A 19,842-nucleotide genomic window follows, 5' to 3' on the forward strand; every position below is an offset into this window, starting at 1 on the left:
CTTTTTTTCCAAATGTCAGTGCAATTTTTGGATAATTTGGAATGGGAGTTTTGTCAGTCAGCTCGTAAACCAAGAAGAACACTAAGATCAAACTGTCCGATCTGTGTCATTATGACCTACACTAACACAGCTTACTACACCCGATTACTGTTTAAACCGGTTGTAAATCCACCCCACTCACTAACATAGTTCAAGGATACATCTCCGGGTTAGAAATCTTCACAACCCTTGTCGTAAGAAGCAACTAACAGGATCGGTTGGTCTGGCTTGCTGACTTTACTGACACATGTCATCGTATCCGAGTTGTATAGATCGATGTTCATGGTGGTGATCACTGGTTTGTCAGGTTCAAATCGGTTGTTTAAAGTCCGCTGCGAGGAATATTGCTGGAAAGGTAGCCATTGTGAACAGGACCTGAAATAGTCGAGTGTGACGACAACAGATTGACGTGGAGCTTACTTCCTCACCTTAATATACCAGATGTCGCCAGTACGAAGTGCTTTATCTTTCATTGTTATCACTTTTATTGTCACTGATTGGCGGATATTTAACTGGATATCACTGACGAAAAAAACATCATGATTTAAACAAATGGAGTGTTACAAATGGGCAGATTTTCCTTTACACATGAGTTACAAATGAGTGTTTTGCTTGCTTGCTTGTTTGTTTGTTTGTTTGTTTGTTTTTCTTTAACATCTGTCCGCAAAATTGGAAGTTCATAATGATAACTATTAGGACTATTGTTCTCCAAATAATGACACATGGTGAAATTGAAAGTATTTTTATTTACACACGGATCGCAGCATTTGTTGAAGATAGTAGGTAAATGTACATACTTAAAGCCATTGTCACGATCAGCCTGAAATATGTTTGAAAACATAGTGTGCATTGAAATCTTTACAGATTTGAATTTTGCATTTATTTGAATGTTGTAAACAACGCAGAAACCTTTCTGAATATTATTCATATTAGAGCCATTAAAACATAGTTTCCTTTTTATAATTGTACGATTAATTTATATGACAGAAACGAAATTGTACAATTCATCTATTGTGTCCGAAGAATGGCAGGGTTACAAATGTTGACTGGAAATTCAAAATTAATCAAATGTCTCCCCATTCTCTAAGTGGTATCTATGCATTGCTAAGGTCTAACTCTCGTCACCCTACATGACACCCATCCATTCTATGCTTACATGTTTCAAATAAAAAGGGGCATTAAAAAGGAAATTGTAAATGTTGAAAGATAATTAAGATTACGTTTGTGAAGATGGAGATGCGAATTGTGTCTGATGGCTGAGACATTTCTGTCTATCCAGTTCGTTCACTCATCTCAACTAAGTTCAGCTGAGGTAAGAAGAGCTCGTATTGCATCCTTCTGACCTGACACAGGAACATTGTCACGATATACATATAATTTGGGATTATCTTTCACTACAATCACAGCCTACGTTTTCTTAAGGTTCACTGTGTCCAGGAATTTCTTCTGTTGCCTATCCATCTTCAGCCGCCATCTCGTCCGGTATGTCCGTTTAGTCCGAATGTCTCGAACTGTATGCCGTCATCGCCTTACCTCTCATCTTCGATCAGTCTCTGGCTTTAGCCCAAGATATATCGTTCAGTATCTCACTTCAGCCCGATCTCTCGTCTATGTTTCGCACATCACCTTAATTTTCAGGTGCAACAACCCTAGATCAACACTATCAACCAAATCCACACCCACACCCACACCCACACCCACACCCACACCCACACCCACACTAAAACCAACCCTTACCCACTCTCACACCACCCTCATCCACGCACACATTCATATCACATTCCACACCCATGTTCTTGCTTATCCACATCCAAGCCTACGTCCACCTACTCTCATATTCGCACCACAATCCACATTCACACCCACATTCATATCCAGACCCACATTCCTTCGCTCGTTCACATACGCTCAGCACATCCAGATACACCTAGACTTTAACCCAAATTCATGTCCACATCCATCTTCCCATCCATACCCACACTCACATCAACACCCACAGCACCGTCCACATCTGCATCCACACTCACAGCCCCATCCGCACCCACAGCCCCGTTCACATCCACATTTACCTTCACATCCACACCAGAAGCCGAACCCATACCTTCCAAGTTCACATCCACACCACAGTACCGTCCACATCTGCATCCAGAGCCCAATCCAAGTTCACATCACCTTCCACATTCACATCCACAGCCCCGTCCATATCTACATCCACACCCACAGCCATATCCACATCTACATCCACACCACCAGCACCGTCCACATCTGCACCCACATCCACAGCACCGTTCACATCTACATCCACTCCCATAGCCATGTCCACATCTACATCCACATCCACAGCACCTTCCACATCTACATCTACCTTCATAGCCCCATCCACATCCAAACCCATAGTCCCATCCATATCCACATCCACACCCACACCTCAAACCACGTCTATACCCACAGCCCCACCGAGTGACCACTCTGAACGCCCACACCTACCCTCAGTCAAATACACACACCGATACCAAACCCTCGTCCTACAGACCATCACTCTCACTGTGTCACCATCACCAGCATCGCATGTTCCAGCCCGACTTGTTGTTCACACTGTTGTTGTATCAGATCAGTTTTATGGAAACCAGCACCTCACGACCTAAACACGTATCTTCATTAATGACACCAAGTGATGTTTTTGCAGTTTCAACTTTCTACCATGAAAGGTTTAAGCAGCCCAGTTTTGCGCGGTAGAAACAATATCACATCTGCGCAGAAGCAAACAAATGTTTTTGTATAATTAACACCTAAAAAGCACACCGTTTTGAACAGCCAGATGAGGAAAAAGTACCAAGCATGATTTAACTTGAAGCACTTCCCCTTCTCAAACGTGCAGTTCACATATTGATTTGCCCCATGCAAGTTAACAAAATTAATGACATCAAAGGCCAGATGAGATCGCATGATTGGGTTTTCACATCATTCTTTCAAGAAAACACTGAGAAAAACGTCAAGCTTATAAAAAGAGTTTTCGTTTGATTTCCAAGATGTCCCAGATGATCATATAGCACGGCTAGGAACCAGGCTAGTGTCGTGACCATGCACCGGTTGTTAGCGAAACGATATCCAAAACATTGTGTTCGATCTTTGAAAACAACTAACATTGCAATCGTTCGTGTTTTCCGGAAGTTGAAGAGGCAAGACCGGTTTGTTTTGTAATTTGCTTCTGTTTCAATATCAACTCTGGTTAGGAGATAATACTGATTATATCTGTTTGAAGAAGTTAACGTATTCATAGAGACATGGCTGAAACACAGCGTGTAGAACTAACGTCAGGACAGAAACTGCAACTGCAACTGCAACAGCAACAACCCCCGAAGATGTGGACATATGGTCGTCTTGTAAGCCACCTTAACGATTAAGATGTTTATGTTTGCGATGGTAGTTTGGAAAGAAAACGAAAACTGGCTACGAACCTGTTCAATTAGTGGAGCTTTTAGTGTCGTTCCGCCCCGAAACATTATCAGATACCTGGAGCCTAATCGGTTTAATCCATGCACCTGATGAGGAAACGAGGTTTGAACTTTCAGATACACATCATGGACGTGTAATTCAAGCATAAAAAGCGTTTTAGCTAGGGGTGACTTGGTAACGTGAGACTCATCACTGCCTGTGGGAGGATTACCATCATAGCACGATGTAACAGACAGCTTCAAGATAGCAAGGAGGAACTTACAAGTTTCTAAGATAACGGTATTTGTAAACCGTGTTCAATGCATGTTTCTTCAAACATACCGACACTAACATATACGACAAAAGCGTTGGATCAGATGTCTTGAGATGTAAAATTTGTTTATAATTTTTATAGTATCTAATGTCAAGGATATACTGTTTCAAAATGTCACGAATACAGGTTGATTTTATACCGTTTGTGTTCTATCGATATTATTAATATATCATGGTTCTACTATATAGAATTTCAAGTTTTATTGTGGCATACTTTAAAGGATATATTGATATATACTGTCACTATATACAGTACTGTTATGGATAAACTATAACATACTCTCAAAGGTGCATAACTGTATACTGCCAAGGATATACTGATACATATTGTCAGATATATACAGACATAATAACGCAAATGATTTTAATTTCTTCTGTCGCAGCGATGTGCTAATTTCTTTTAAAAGTAAACAATATTGTCAGTGTTATGCTATTGTTATCTAACAAGGATAAACACAAATATGCAGTTATGGATATGCAGCTCTAACATGTATTCCAATATATGGTGAGTTTTAAAATAGTAATACGTATATGCATAATTATTGTTAGAGTAGAGTATACACTACACACCACAAAACCACTCACTCATTCACGTGAGGCTGGTCATTTTAGTCATTCTCTATCATTGTAAACATTAAGCATGGACCATTTGTCAAATATTTTAACAAAGTTTAAAATATACAGCTGCACGTTTTCAAACCATGAGTCACATCGACACCCTGTCAGAGCCCGTGTGTATCCACCAGCATGGTGTTATGGTTCATCACTGCAGAATGGCGACGGACATTCATTACCTCACTCCACTTCCCTGACCCTTCCTCAACAAGAGGCGCAATTAGTCAAACGCAATCACTTCAAGTAAATACATCAAGCCTGAAAGTCATTAAAATGAAGCTTTCGAAAACTGATTCAAACCTACTTGAAAACCACATACGCGCGTACTTTATGTACTTTTTTTTAATTGACGGAAGCGTGTTTAATATGACGTTGTATTCACAACGGGACTGGCATTCGAGTTACTGGAGACCATTATCGACTGCTGAAAAACCAAATGTCGGATAGGGCTCGAGTCTAGTTCAACACGAAGAAAGGACCACCTCAATGGCGCATGGGTCACCTAGTTGGTCTTCAGCATCAAATATTATTCCTGTTGGCATCGCTCTTTCTGAGACTTTAACAACGAACCGTCTTCCAGAACCATGTGATTTCAACATCTACAGAATCACATGTTTTTTGCATGTTTTTGACATTTCTAGAAGCTTAAATTCCCCTAAAAGTTGACACGAATATAGATCGTCGTAGTCTATATGCCCACGGCATTTTTTGTAAACATTTTTCGCACTCAACCACTCTGTTCAATCACCTGAGCATTCTTCAACCAACATCGGTAACGTGGAATTATCCATCTTGCCACAAAACAAAATCAAGTACCCCCGGACACCGGGCCCGGGTAGTTAAAGACAGATTGGCGCCGAACTGACAAAACATGGGTTTTAAGACTCAATTTCCCAGATTCTAACACAAATTCATATGTTTACAACTACATTTAAGCCAAGCAACCGACACGGCTCTTAAAAGGAAGACTGACACATTTATCCGAACCTTATCCTCTCCAGACAGCCTTGGCATACACACTCCGCCAGGGGGAGCAGAAGAAATGGGAGGGGGATAATGGAGGGACCTGGCCACGGGTGTTTATTCCAAAACGCTTAGTTGATGGGATGGATCTCAGATCCGATCACAAAGTCTGACATTCCTCCAGTTGATATTACTGAGATCTGGGCAAGCACCTACGTCCAAAGTTTGTTTGTTTAATACACATATATACTTATATTCAAGCTATATAGAGGTGGTCCGAACAAATTGAGTCTGGATCTGACAATCCAGTGATTACAATCATGAGCACGTGTCAATCCATTTTTATTTAAAACTATCTGGCTATCTTACATACACACAATCAGATGCACACATGCAAACTTACATATACACACCTATACACACATTGAACACACATATGGAGAATTGTACACACATTCACACACATTAAAATTCAAACACACATAAATACACATCCATACACGTAAACACACACACACACAAACACACATACACTCAGATACATTAAACACACATTTAAACTAACACACATATGTACAAACACACACAACAAAACACTCATGTACACGCTAACACACATATATACCGACATACACACATTTACCACACATTCAAACACATGTATACACACATTCGCACACAATCAAGCACATACACATAAATTCTAACACGCAAACACACACATAAAAACACACATATACAAAATCACACATATACCTGCATACACACTCAATATAAACTTGAACAATACGATAAACAGCATTTCCCCCAAACCAACAAGATCTGTAAACACGAAAGCAAGGCTAAAGATTCAAAACTGCCCTTCAACACATCATCCTAAAATTTTCTTTAATCTTGCTTAACGCGTCATTAGGAGTCTTTATCCCTTGTTTTGCAAGAAAATGTCATCTGATTTATGTGTTCTTAGAAGGCATGTAGCGAACGCCAAACAGCTTTTGGGCAGGATCTATCAATATTGCAGACATGAAGAACTTCTTGTGTTCATTATATTAGGTTGAAAACAATAATCTGTTGAGGAAAATAATTTGGGGCAAGAAATAAGACGTCACATGAAAGCGCACTCCGTGTTAAACATGAACAAAAAACATATCTGTCTTTCATTATAAGTGCTAAAATGCTAGTTACAAGAACGCTCAAAATATGATTAATCTTTGATTTGATTTTTCAAGGTTAAATTAAATAAAGGATAAAACGATAACTCAATAAAGCAATCTGCCTCTATCGTTTCGGTATACTTGCGTTCCTGTGTACGCAATTTAGAGAAAATATTTGAAAACGTTTAAATGCCAGTTAAATAACGGTTGTCTGTATGCAGTCGAGTCAGGTCAGAACGACCCGGTGCAGTGATTGATATCATGAGCATCCATTTACACATTTGGGATACGATTACGGTACTTCAAGACAAATGCAGATGATTTCGTGACACGTGATGTAACTCAAAAATAGGATTTTTAGTTAATCATACTTCAATGTATCACCAAAATAAATGAATGAATCAATCAATCAATCAATCAATCAGTCAATGAGTATAAGCGGCTCGAGACAGTGTTTGCATTCAACCAAATCTTCACGAACTTATTTTGTTGGATTTTCTGTGATTTTGTACGTGTCAATCCTCGTTTCTGTTTACATGGCGATGCAAATCAGCCATTATATTTGGAACTACCTCCGTTACTACCCAACATGATACACAGCTGAGGCAATCTTGTCTTGCGCAATCATGCTCGAGACCGACTTCTTTTGAATTTGTTCTCAAGGTCCTCGGAGACCAGACCGTCTCGAATGGTCGTCCTGCTCCTGATGTTACGATTAGTTGGGAAGTAAAACAGACTTGATCGCGTTTTGTGTCGTACCAAGTGTAATTATAGAGATTGTGGCAGTTGTATGCACCATCTGAATCATCTCACAAATGGAGACAGCTGTCCGCTCGCTGAAATACGCATAAATATAATCCACGAATACCAAATCAAATTGTATGCACACTTTATATTCCACTATTGTGTGTTTTACCACATGTGCTAATCAGAATTCCATTTTTCATTTTATATTGCTTGATATAAACGTAACAGAACGCCAGGACAAACGAATGCCCAGTGTTGACTATCTCTCTGAACAAGTTTCCTTTGATGTGCAGCAAACATAGTCGTGACTGAAGGGACATACCAGGTATTCACCAAGAATTCATCGGCATCTGTCCCATCCGGCAGGTTGTAAACACCGCCATACAATCTCAGTCCCATCCACAGCTTGTACACGTATCATCAGCTGTGCAATCCGGCACATTGTCTGAACGGGATTGTTTCTTCAGTCCTAGTGAGTGCCGGTTTAGACAGCTTCCACTGTATTTTGTTTTGTTTGGTATTTCTGAAATGTTACGACGGTCGTTAAATAATCTGACTGGACCACGCAATCCTGTGATCAACGCCATAAGCACCAGGGATACAATAATATGTGCCAACACAGCCTAATCACCCGATACCGTTAGTCGAGTCGAGATAAATATGGGTTGCTGAAGACCAATACTGCATGGATCTTCAGGATAAAAAGAACTGTGGAACAGGAGGACCACCTCTGTATGCCCTGAAGACCAACAGCCCGCGGCCTCCTTCCCATGGTAATGGTTGAGAGTCCGACCCCACTGCCATTGTGAGGCTGATTCATTGTTCATACTGTTACTGACCCTATCACTAACCTGGTTTAGTGTTTGTGATGTGGCATTGAACACCTTTCTTACACACCATGTTCATGCAGTTGCCCTGTAACTTCACGTGCATCGGAGATAGTGCCCTGCTGTCACAATGGGCAGTGGTATATTCTATTCGAAGTTGGCTCAATGTGTCATAGATTACTAAATAGTTATAAAGTATTCGTATTTGTTTTGACGAGCCTGGATATACATTGCATTCCGACCGTTCATGAGAATATGTTTTTCAATCAATCAGGAAATCTAGAATACCAGTTAATACCATAACTTTGTCTGTCATTATAATAATGATTAATTTCCCCTTTTGAAATACTTCAGTAATATTATGCGGTAGATTTCATAAGCACACACGCAACCAGCTGTGACAGGGAAACATTATCACAACGTCCAGACAATATATATCATGTGTGTCTGTATTTATTGGGAAAGGGGAGGCAACTCGATGCACGGTGTTCTGGTAAGTTCTATCAACGATCTCTTAAAGGATCGGCTCTTGTTTTGTTGACAAGAGATCGTGTTATGTAACTATTCTATGTCAATGTATCTTAAGTCATAACAAAAGAGAAGGTGATTATCTTGGTTCACAACTACAACTAAACTGACACTTAGTCCAGGAAATAGTTTATTACAACATTTTTTTCCTTTTTCTCCTCTGCCTGTATATGGGGATAGAACTGGCTAATACTCAACGAACTTTGTGCTGTCCTGCTTGACAACGGTTCATGGATGTGGATCGAAAAAGTCACACTCACGAACTATAATGAGTTGTTCAATATATTTGCGTCCCTCAAAGAAGTAAAAATTGGCTAGTGTTGTTTTCTTATTACCCTAATTAGTTTTGGTACCTAAAATGAATACATACTGGAGTCATGATGAGGGGCTATTCAATCCATCACCTTTGAAAAACCTCTAGTTCGGTACACATTACCCATAGAAGCGACAAAACCCTTACCACATTCATAAAAAATATATGCTAGGAGCAATAGTGTACAATAGTGACTTTGTATCATGAGCACATATTTGTTTCAGCAGAATTACAGGTTTATGATGTTGCTTGTAAACAAATCGAGTCTGGACCAGACACACTAATGTTTGTGACCATGCGGCACGATGCCAGAGCATGAATTTATGAATCACTATGAAATAGTGTTGACACCAGGTGTTCGCGAAAAGGTGAGCGTATCCTGCTCAAGCGATGACGCATATTTTTGTCACTGATGCATGGCATTTCGAAATGTCCACGTGTCATCCACGAAACTTCTTGAAAGCTTTACTGTGGCCTTGAAAGTTGTAAGCTGGTCAAATACCTTCTGAGCTAGGGTGGTATGACACCCTTTGAAAACCTGATAAAAGAGCATGTTCAACTGTACTCAGAAGTTGTGAAATGTAAACACCAAAGGCTGGAGCTGTTCGAATATTGCCCGTCATGAAAGGGAAGTTGACTATTGGAAAGTTCAAATCACCCCTTTTGTCAAACAGCCTTTTGGAAAGCCACTCTGAATCTTCATGCAAACATTCAAATATGAAACAGCTGAGGCGGTTTCACTTGTTAACGACCACCGTTTTATAATATTGCTATTGTTAATCTGTCATTTCATTCACGAAACCATACTCACCTTAAATGTATATTCGTGGATATACTGGTAGACACGTCACATTGCGTGCCACAGAAGACCCCTCAAGACAAACTGTCTGGGGAAATGAGATCAAATTCAGCCCAGACAAGATAATGCCGACTAAGACAGGGCTCTTGTATTTCTCTGACCCTCCTCTAACCATCGAGAAAATGACTTGACAAAATAAATACACTCATCGCCAGGACAGTAGGTGAATATTTCTCAGAAATCTGACAACCACGTATTACCATTGACAAAATAAACGAATTGAAAAATCACAACGAATCAAGGAGCCATTCGCTTGGACGGGGATCGTAAAAAGCCTCATCTATACTCGGAAATTAACCGTTGTCGAATATTGAGTCTGCTGCAGCTAATGTGAGGTAATTGCCGCCTATTCTTTCCCTTCCTGTCAGTAATGCTACGACTCCGGATATCAAGGGCATTTTCTCACTTAGCGAGGCTTGTTGCTTCTGTGCGACCACAGGAATTCCATATACTAACTTCAGAATATGTAGCACTCCGATTTTCGTCTTGATTAGCGTTTCAATTTCTAGTATTTGTTTCCAGAATAATACTTGGTATGCGTGGGTCAGCGAAAGAAAAGAGGTTAATAAATGTATAATGATATTTTGGATATGTATTTCTGTCCATTTTTAGCCATTGCCAAGAGCTAGTCTCCTATTACAAGAACTCCACGGCGTTTAGGATCATATTAAGAATGACGTACAAGAAGCTCTGACAGCGAAATACAACATTGTGTGTGATTGCATGAACATCCATTTGTAAAAGGAAAACCGTAGTGTAATTTACGTGGAATATTTGCAGATGGTATATTTTGCGACTGAAGTAAAAAAAACTGAAGAGGCTAAAACCATCTCTGAATTTCAATGTCATTGTCATCTTCCAAACAAAACATCGCACGTGAGGCAAATTCTCGCCCGCGCCAAGAATCGTATACGTGACAAATAAATAACAAAACAGTGATGCAAAACTTTAAAGTAAGGCTGGAAGACTGAGATTAACATGTGGCAAGTACGTCACAACAACCATTTCCTCGTGCAATACAAGTGGTTTAACTAGAAGTGAGATAAACACGGAATATGCAGAGGTGCAATTTTACAAGTAAGTGCAACAATATATTCAGACTGATAGATATCACCATGTCTACCGCCTTTTCACTTCTGACTTTATGTATAGAATCAAAACATAGCACACGTAACGTGCATGAATCGGGGGTTCAGATTCACTCCCTGAACATATAAACAAATCAGAAACAGGCAGAAAAACAGGAAGACGGAAGTATATAATCAGTAGGATAGTTTCGTCATTACTTGGATCAGAGAAACTTTAATCTTACTTGGGTAAAATTATAACGAACCATGTTACTTTCACACAATGTTCTTTTATGAATTTAATCAAATGATATCTTTTTGTGATCTTCTGTTGTTGCTTATGCTTTGTTTTGGGTTGTTGTTCTTTTTTTTTTTTTTGGGGGGGGGGTGTTTTTTGTTTGTTTGTTTGTTTGTATTGTTTTCGTTTTGCTTTTGTTTTGTTTTGTTTTGTTTTTGTTTTGGATGTGTGTGTTCTTTTTAATATTTTTCAAAATAAAGTTTACGTCGTGTAATACAAGTGGTTTAACTAGAAGTGAAATAAACACTGAATATGCAGAGATGCAATTTTACAAGTAAGTGCAACAATATATTCAGACTGATAGATATCACCATGTTGGTTACATATAAAAAGGTGATTGCGTTTGGTTTTACGCTTCATTCAGCAATATTCCAGCTATGTGGCGGCGGTCTGTAAATATTTGAGTCTGGACCAGACAATTCAATCCAGACAATTATGCGAAGACATGTGTCAACCAAGTCAGCGAGCCTTACCACCCAATCCCCTTCCGACACGCATGGGTTACTGAAGACATATATATGAAAGTAGGGTGAAACCAAAGTATACAATTTGGACGGAAGCAGTACATCATTTGCGCCATGATCTTGATGTATAGAGGAATGCAAAGCCTGCATACGTTTGCTCTAGTTCGCTTTGGGTGATAGCTACATGGTCTTTGATCTGTTTGTAATACATATTCACCGGTCACGAGGCGACATAGGCTTGATGTACCCTCGATGTTTGTTTAAGAAACCGAGTCCTAAAGTACATCAAAAATGGTCCCAGATTGACTAGTGAATAACGTATTTATCTCGCCGAACATCATAATGTTAATTTTCTAATTGTTTCAAGCACGAGCACAAATCTGTTTATAGCCAAAAAGAAAGACATGCTTAGAGTTATCTCCCTTCGATCGATTTTCATTCGCAAAACATCGGTAATTTCCGTACATCATATGTGATTCAATGTTATTCGACATAAAGAATAAGACTACCACGAAGTACCAAATGAGTTGTCACTGACAACGGGGTACATAGAAATGTTACTCGCATGTAAGCGGGGTACATTTAAAATAACAGCAGTGAGCACTCATGATCAGCCAATCCGAAAGCGACATATTTGTGTAAGGTAAGGTAAAGGTTCATGTGTCTTATATGCGAGTGAAGTATGGTGAGGTGAAAATAGAGATGTTCATTTGGAACAATGTTTTGGATTCAGTGGAAAATGTCAAGGAAATGACTATTATACAGGACATATTAAATCAAACGTTGGGTTTGTTCACCGTTGTTGCAACCTATTCATGACAGCCTTCAGGCCGCACACCACAGATACAACTTCGGAACGGCTGCTCTCCCAGCCAGCGACGTATTTGCGGGTACCGTTTACCTTGGTCTACACCATCTACAACATACGAGCCCGGAGCGAGCATGACAACACGACGTAGTGCAGACAACACGATAGACTTCAATGTTCTGCTGGAGTTATGCAGCTGTTTCTGCCTCAGGACTAACTCCATGCGATAATTGTGATAACCCCTCATCTGTTACAGATGAGATTCACGCAGAGATCATGTAATCACTGATCATATTCTCATCCCTCCCTCCAAAATGTGAGTTCACTTCGGTGTGGATATTCCAGTTTTACTGCTATACGTGCTCAAAGCATCCACAACTTCCACAAATAGCAGTATCGTCATACAAACTTTACAACTCTTAGGGAAAACACTAGTGATCAAAACAGCTTTAAACAATGTATAACATGCATCAAAATATAGTCTGGTTCATAATTATTGAGAATTTTTCTTCTTACTTTGAGCTATCCTAACACCTCAACTGATTCACTGATACTTAAAACTAAGTAATGGTATAAGGGAGGTAACTCATCTTGGCCTACTGAGTATAGTACAATTAGAGTTACCTCCCCTGAATTTGTAGCAGCCGTCATTTTCCTCAGAACTGTCAACAATGTCTGCTGAAGATAAAAGAAGGTTGATTTTTGAGTTGTGTAATCAAGGAATTGATGATGTAAATACATTGGCAGAGAGAACAGGAACTCCTCTTTCTACTGTGTATAAGATTAGGAAGAAGTTTAAAGAGGGAAAGGATTTGGGGCACCAGAAAGGAGCAGGGAGACCCAGAAAATTGGACTTCTCAGATCGCGTCCGACTGGGAATTATAGCGTCTGAAAAGCAAAGGGCAAGCATCTCCAACATCAGGTATGAAATGATAGAAAGGGGATCAATAGTTGTATCAAAATCTACAGTTAGAAGAAATTTGATTGATCTTGGATGGGAGAAAAAGACTGGAATTCCTTCTCCTCTCATGAAACAAGAACATAAAGACAGGCGTGTTGAGTGGTGTTTGGCACATGAAAACTTTGACTGGGAAAATGTGATTTTTACTGATGAAAGCTCAATATGGGTATATCCCAATAATGTGAAAATATGGACAAAGTCTGCGTCAGCACCGTTGTATCGACGACCTAAATACAGCCCAAAGTTTCATGTATGGGGAGGGATATCCTTATTAGGAACGACCCCGCTGTGTGTGTTTGAGGGAAATCTGACAAGTCAACGCTACACTAACATATTAGATAATTTTCTCCTTCCAAGTGCACATGTGTTTTATGGAAATGACTGGATTTTGCAGCAAGATAATGATCCTAAACACACCGCAAAACATGCCAAGCAGTGGTTTCAGGAGAAAAATGTGACTGCATTACCATTTCCTGCATATAGTCCTGACTTAAATCCCATTGAGAACATTTGGGGGATGATGAAGGAATGTGTGAATCAAAAGGGGTTGACAAAAATTGAAGACGTGAAGAGAGAAGTGGTCCGATACTGGGACAGCATAACTCACGAGACACTAACCTCTCTGATAGGAAGTATGCCTACCCGTCTTAGACTGTGCCGTGAAGCTCAAGGAGACTTGATAAAATATTAAATTGTTACCTACACAACATGAAAAGGTCAGTTCACTTTTACAATACATTCAATTTTATCTGATTTGTTCTCGTTTAATAATATGAAATGCTTTAGCTATTCTCAATAATTTTGAACCATACTGTATATACGGTATACTGTCAACGCCAAGCGTTTCAAAGCATTTATCTTTCTAAGTAAAATATGCCACGTAAAACAAGAAATACTTCTATATCTTTCTCTTGCAAATTCTGAAAACAGTTATACTTAAACTTTAATGGATGTCGCACAAGATTCCCATGAAGGCATTCCCATGCTTCACTCTTACTCAAAAGCGTTATACAATTCTTCTCTGTACGTTTGATACCGCCAATCAAGATGTGCTCATATTTCAGTGTATCTCTCTCAAAACATGCTGGGGGTTTTCAAAAACAAAATAGTTTTTAAGTTTTATGGCTGTTTTGCTTCTCGGTAATAAATTTAAGTACCTATTTCCTCCTCTTTAGTTTAACAATCGCGTTCAATTCAGGTTGTATTGTAGGGTAATATCGTAATTTCCGACACACACAACGAAAAGTGGTTCCCCAATAATGTCATAATGTCTGTCATCTCTGCATTAATGTCAAGGATGATGAAGTGGAGGAATTTTCTTCTAATTCCTCCAACTACAGGAAGCTGGGAAATTATCACTGCATGTTTAAACTTATCTTCTGACCACTGGGGTTCCACAGCTGGGTCAGGTGAAGGTACCTTTTCACTTCTGGCTTTATGTATAGAATCAAAACATGGCAGACGTAAAGTGCATGAATCAGGGGTTCAGATTCACTCCCTGAACATACAAACAAATCAGAAACAGGCAGAAAAACAGGAGGGTTAGCTTCAGACAATGCTCTTTTATGAATTTAATCAAATGATAACTTTTTGTGATCTTCTGTTGTTGCTTATGCTTTGTTTTGGGTTGTTGTTCTTTTTTGGGGGTGGGTGGGGTGGGGGGTTGTTCTTTGTTTGTTTGTTTGTATTGTTTTTGTTTTGTATTGTTTTGTTTTGTTTTGTTTTGTTTTTGTTTTGGGTGTGTGTGTTCTTTTTAATGTTTTTCAAAATAAAGTTTATCGTTTCCATATCTTGAATGAGACATGTCAATGCTGCGATTTGGAGATGACCGTTTGAAATTTCCAAACATGACGCTTTAGTGATCATGTCCGATGCAGTTCACAATATTAACTGCCACCAAACGTGGGCTGTGTTTTATATCACCTGACACACTGATACACTGACTAGCCCTTGAATATGACGAGTCACACTTTCGTTGATCTTTACACCTGGTATCACCATTGTTTGATAAAAATGTATAAACACACGCTCAGATATATCAATATAATTGGAAGAGTGCAAACGAGTTCAATGTTATTCATAAGAATTAAATATACAGTTAACGAATGAAAGGTATTTACCCACCTTCAGGAGTTAGTGAGTTTAGGTTTACGCCGCTTTTGCCAATATCCCATTAATATCACGGCGGTGGACTCTAGAAATGGGTTTTACGCATTGTGCCCGTTCAAATCAGGGTCTTCGGCGTCACGAGTGAACGCTTTAACCACTAAGCTACCCCAGCGCCCTCCGCTCAAGGAACTATTGACGTATTGGTAAAAGCACTGTTTCTGTGACGTAGTGTTTGATATACGTATGAATGTACGATATCTTATACATGAAATGTAGCTTGTTATGGCGTGTTGGACCCCCTGCGACTCGTTATCACAGTCATGCCGGAAGCAAATAAAAAGCTTATCTCAACTTAATATTAATAGAAAACAGAACCCTTTCATTGATAAAACTATACCGCAGCCCAGGCCACAACAACGTATATCTGCTCCACAGCCTTCAGAAGTCTATGCTTCATATACACCAGGGTCACTGCGACCTGGAGCTGTGCTAATGACGAAACGGAATGGCTCCCTTTGTTGTGAGAGAATTCGTAGTGCTTGCACCGATGGTGTTTTTGTGCTTCAATAAAAATCAACAACCTCTGTCGCTGAGTGAGATTTGTTTTACAACGTTTTTAGCTGCTGCAACATGCCAGTAATATCACGGAGTGTTAAGGTGAGTGAGTGAGTGAGTGAGTGAATTATTACATGGACACAAATTGAAACAAGACTTGATGCAGGCCGTAGCAAATGTAACACTACCATCCGCTTCAAACCTAACCCTAAGTCGCAACCCTTCATCCAACCCAAAAAGATACAAAATTATTTCGATTAGGGATTCGAACAACTTAAATTGCTTTCAAACAAAAGGGAAGTAACTCTCTGGTTGCATCTGAAACACTGTTACTGTGACCTTTAACCATCACACTCCAGCCCCCAGCCCCCAGCCCCCAGCCCCCAGCCCCCAGCCCCCAGCCCCTAGTCACTCATTTGTGGTCTGATTACATCATGATCAGCACTATCATCACCATTCATCAGTATCAGGTTTAGCAGACCACCAGGGAACTGACACTTTACATGCGACCTGGAGTGCCTGATTGCATACACTATTAACACCAATTTCTACCTGTGGATAAAGTTAAAAGTATCCTCATCGCCGATAATGGCGACAAGAGTCAAGCAACAAGAAACCTTGTTTACAAACTACGCCTTTCAAAAGATACGCGTGTGACAATTAAGGCGTCAGTAATTGCACATAAGCTGTCTGATAGAAGATAACATACACATAAAAAATGACTTGACAAACAGTTTTCATCAAACTGTCACAAATCTCAAAACAGTTGGAAAGCATAACAAACGTGGGGTCGAATACCATCTCGATAACCCTATCATTTTCACCATCGTTGAATATCTTCTGTATGGTTGCTCTATTTCAGCCACCATCAAACACTCTTGTGTACTTACGCTTGCCTGACATTATATTTTATGTCAAAGCACGAACATCATTATTTAACATCACTATTAAAACCACATACACATAGGCTGGCCCAAACCAACTTTCAACGCATCTATAATCAGTTTGAACATGTTATGACTAACACAAATCTTTCATCACGAATGTTCTCGAACAACCTTCCCCTTTGAAGCTGTCTGATAAAACTTTAAGTACTTCAAAACAGATACGTCTCTCCTCGACAGAGAAGGTACATTCGGCTAGTAGTCTTTAATGGCGTCTAATCTTATCACGGCTGGTACGAATGCCGTTATATTATAGCTTCACACCTTCCATCTTCACCCTGAGGTCACACTGCTCCTAGTAGAGTAGCGTAGCGTCTCTGAACCGTAATATGTTCCGTTCAATCCAGCCTTAACTGTACCGCAAAAGTATATATGGAGCAAGTCTAGATTTTCCAAAAACTCTAGAATCTCCTACCTCCGAGGGGTCCCTTTTACAGTTAAAAGGAATGTCAAAATCGATCAAAATGTATAGTGTTATAGGTATAATACGATCTGGAGTTTGAAGACCGATAATGGGTGTTTCTGATCGTAAACAGTTTAATGCGAAGATGAAGAAGTGAGATGGTGATAGACGTGGAAAAAGAAGCTGTTTTGGTCCAAAGATTTCTATTTGTGTCTTTACAAAACGTTGTCTCACAGAAACGAAGTTAGTGTACAGCAACGCCAACGCTCACACTCACACTCACACTCACACTCACACTCACACATCCACAACCACATCCACATCCACATCCACATCCACATCCTCATCCTCATCCTCATCCTCATCCTCATCCACATCCACATCCACATCCACACCTACCTCCAACCCAAAACAACATCACAGCCATAACCACACCTATAATAACACCTTTATCCAAACGACCACCCACAACCTATCAATGACCAACTCCACATCCATATCACATGACCCTGCCTACATTAATACCCAGATCCACATCCACACCAACATCGACACACCCTCTCAAAACCTGTCCACAACAATAAACAAATCCACACCCAGCAGCCACATCTCCACACAACATCTACACACACATCCACCCAAATCCACATAACAATCATAACCAGATCCGCACCCACATCTACATCAATAACAAACAAATTCACAACCCGTCCACATCCACAAACAAATCCGCAGCCAAGTCCACACCAACATCAACAGCAATATCCACACCCACAGCCACAATCACACAAACATCACAACCAGTCAACAACAGTCACTCTTCACTTCCACACAAACTGATTTCCATAGAATATTTCGCAAAACAGAAAGAAAGTGTGAATGTAAACAGTCATTTTCGGCAACACATCATCGAGCCGTGACAGAATGCAGCTTGTCCTGGAAACGCCACAGAACACAACTCCAACACTCAACCACCAGACTGACAATGGATTTAAAGAACAGCTTTTAACCGGAAAGTAAACAAACGACTTACCTTAAATCACCTAAACACCAATTCACGATACCAAACTAGGAACTGTTTCCTCTGTGCATGTAGAACCATTCATACTTCAGGCAATACCATCAAATATTGTTTACATAGACGGTCTGCTCCGAAAGATACAGCACTTAGGAGGCGATAGGCTACGTAACGGTGAAAGAAGCGTCGCATTTGAAGGATAACTGTACAAGCCAAAAGGAGATAAAAAACGATTAGATCCTGTCAGCGGCACCGATCATGGCACTGTTCCAGGACGCCTAGTACTCTACACCTCCAAGTGGAGGTTCTCGCAAGAACACTGTCCTGACCAACGTGACGTATTGTGGAACAACCAAACACATACAGGGTTTATGTGCGTGTTGACTGAGCCGTGCTGTAGTAACACAAAGTTAAATATTCAGGTAAGCTCATAGCCTGAAGTGATGTGATGGAAATATTCCCTAACCGTCTGAAAATCCTCAATTTTGATACTGTTAACCACAAAAAATGTTGTCAGGCGACAGATGTCCGTGCTTTACTGAAGTCAAAACTCTATCTCATCATTTCGCGTGGTATGCAGAGTTTGAACCTATGATACAGCACTTCCTGTTTTAACAGCTAAATACATGAATAGCCTTTCACGCAGTTTTAGCAGTGTCCAGCATTATAAGTATCGAGGATATAATAAATGGCCTTCACACATTGTACTCATTTGGAGACTCGAACTCGCATCTTCGGTATCACTAGCGATTTTGAAATGTTCCTTGTGGACACTACATGCCACAGCGATAAAACCAGAAAAAACCTTGATCATCTGAAGACGGGGTAGCCCCGTGGTTAAAACGTTCGATTGTCAAGCAGAAGGCCCGGGTTCGATTCTGCACATGGGTAAAATGTGGAAAAACGCAAGAAACTGCACCTGTTCATACTTTGCCCTATCACGGTTTCATGGCATCGGTCCCATGCTCAAAAACATTGCTTCCTTCATGGCTGATGTACAGCTGGCTTGCAATGCAAATGTAGGTATGTAAATATTTACGTTGAAAACATGGCAGCAAAATACATTATTCATGTTATTCCCTGTTTCACAGTTTGAGACTGTTCTTTATAGAAATCAGCAACGGTAATTACATCAAGTATGACGTTGAAGACCGGCAAGCTTAATGGAAACAAGGAGTGTTAGGTTGAGAAGTCAATCCTAATTCCAACACTGCCTACATAGAAAATACGCAGACATACGACGTGAACGAACGCCAGTGAATTGGAATTTCAAAACGTGTTTGCATTGTATATTGTTTCTTATGTTTTTGAGAATTTTCATATATTAGAGAAGTGTGATGTTCCGTTTAGTTAATATAATGTGTCAGTTTAGTGTGGAACAAGCGTTCGTAAATATGCTTGA

General features: G+C 39.9%; 1 protein-coding gene across 2 annotated transcripts in view; it reads right to left on the minus strand.

Annotated features, from left to right (window-relative positions):
- Window positions 1-18,537, minus strand: part of LOC137296706 (metabotropic glutamate receptor 3-like) — a 154,918-nt gene extending 136,381 nt beyond the window's left edge. The window contains exon 1 of one of the 2 annotated variants that reach the window (XM_067828533.1): window positions 18,456-18,537. The gene's annotated coding sequence lies outside the window, so the exon portion shown is untranslated. Of the gene's footprint in view, window positions 1-200; window positions 415-18,455 lie in introns of those variants that run through there. The other variant, XM_067828532.1, reaches the window with a different exon arrangement.
- Between the last annotated feature and the right edge of the window lie 1,305 nt (window positions 18,538-19,842).

The sequence above is a fragment of the Haliotis asinina genome, chromosome 9 (genome assembly GCF_037392515.1).
Source record: "Haliotis asinina isolate JCU_RB_2024 chromosome 9, JCU_Hal_asi_v2, whole genome shotgun sequence".
In the NCBI taxonomy this organism is placed as follows: Eukaryota; Metazoa; Mollusca; class Gastropoda; order Lepetellida; family Haliotidae; genus Haliotis; species Haliotis asinina.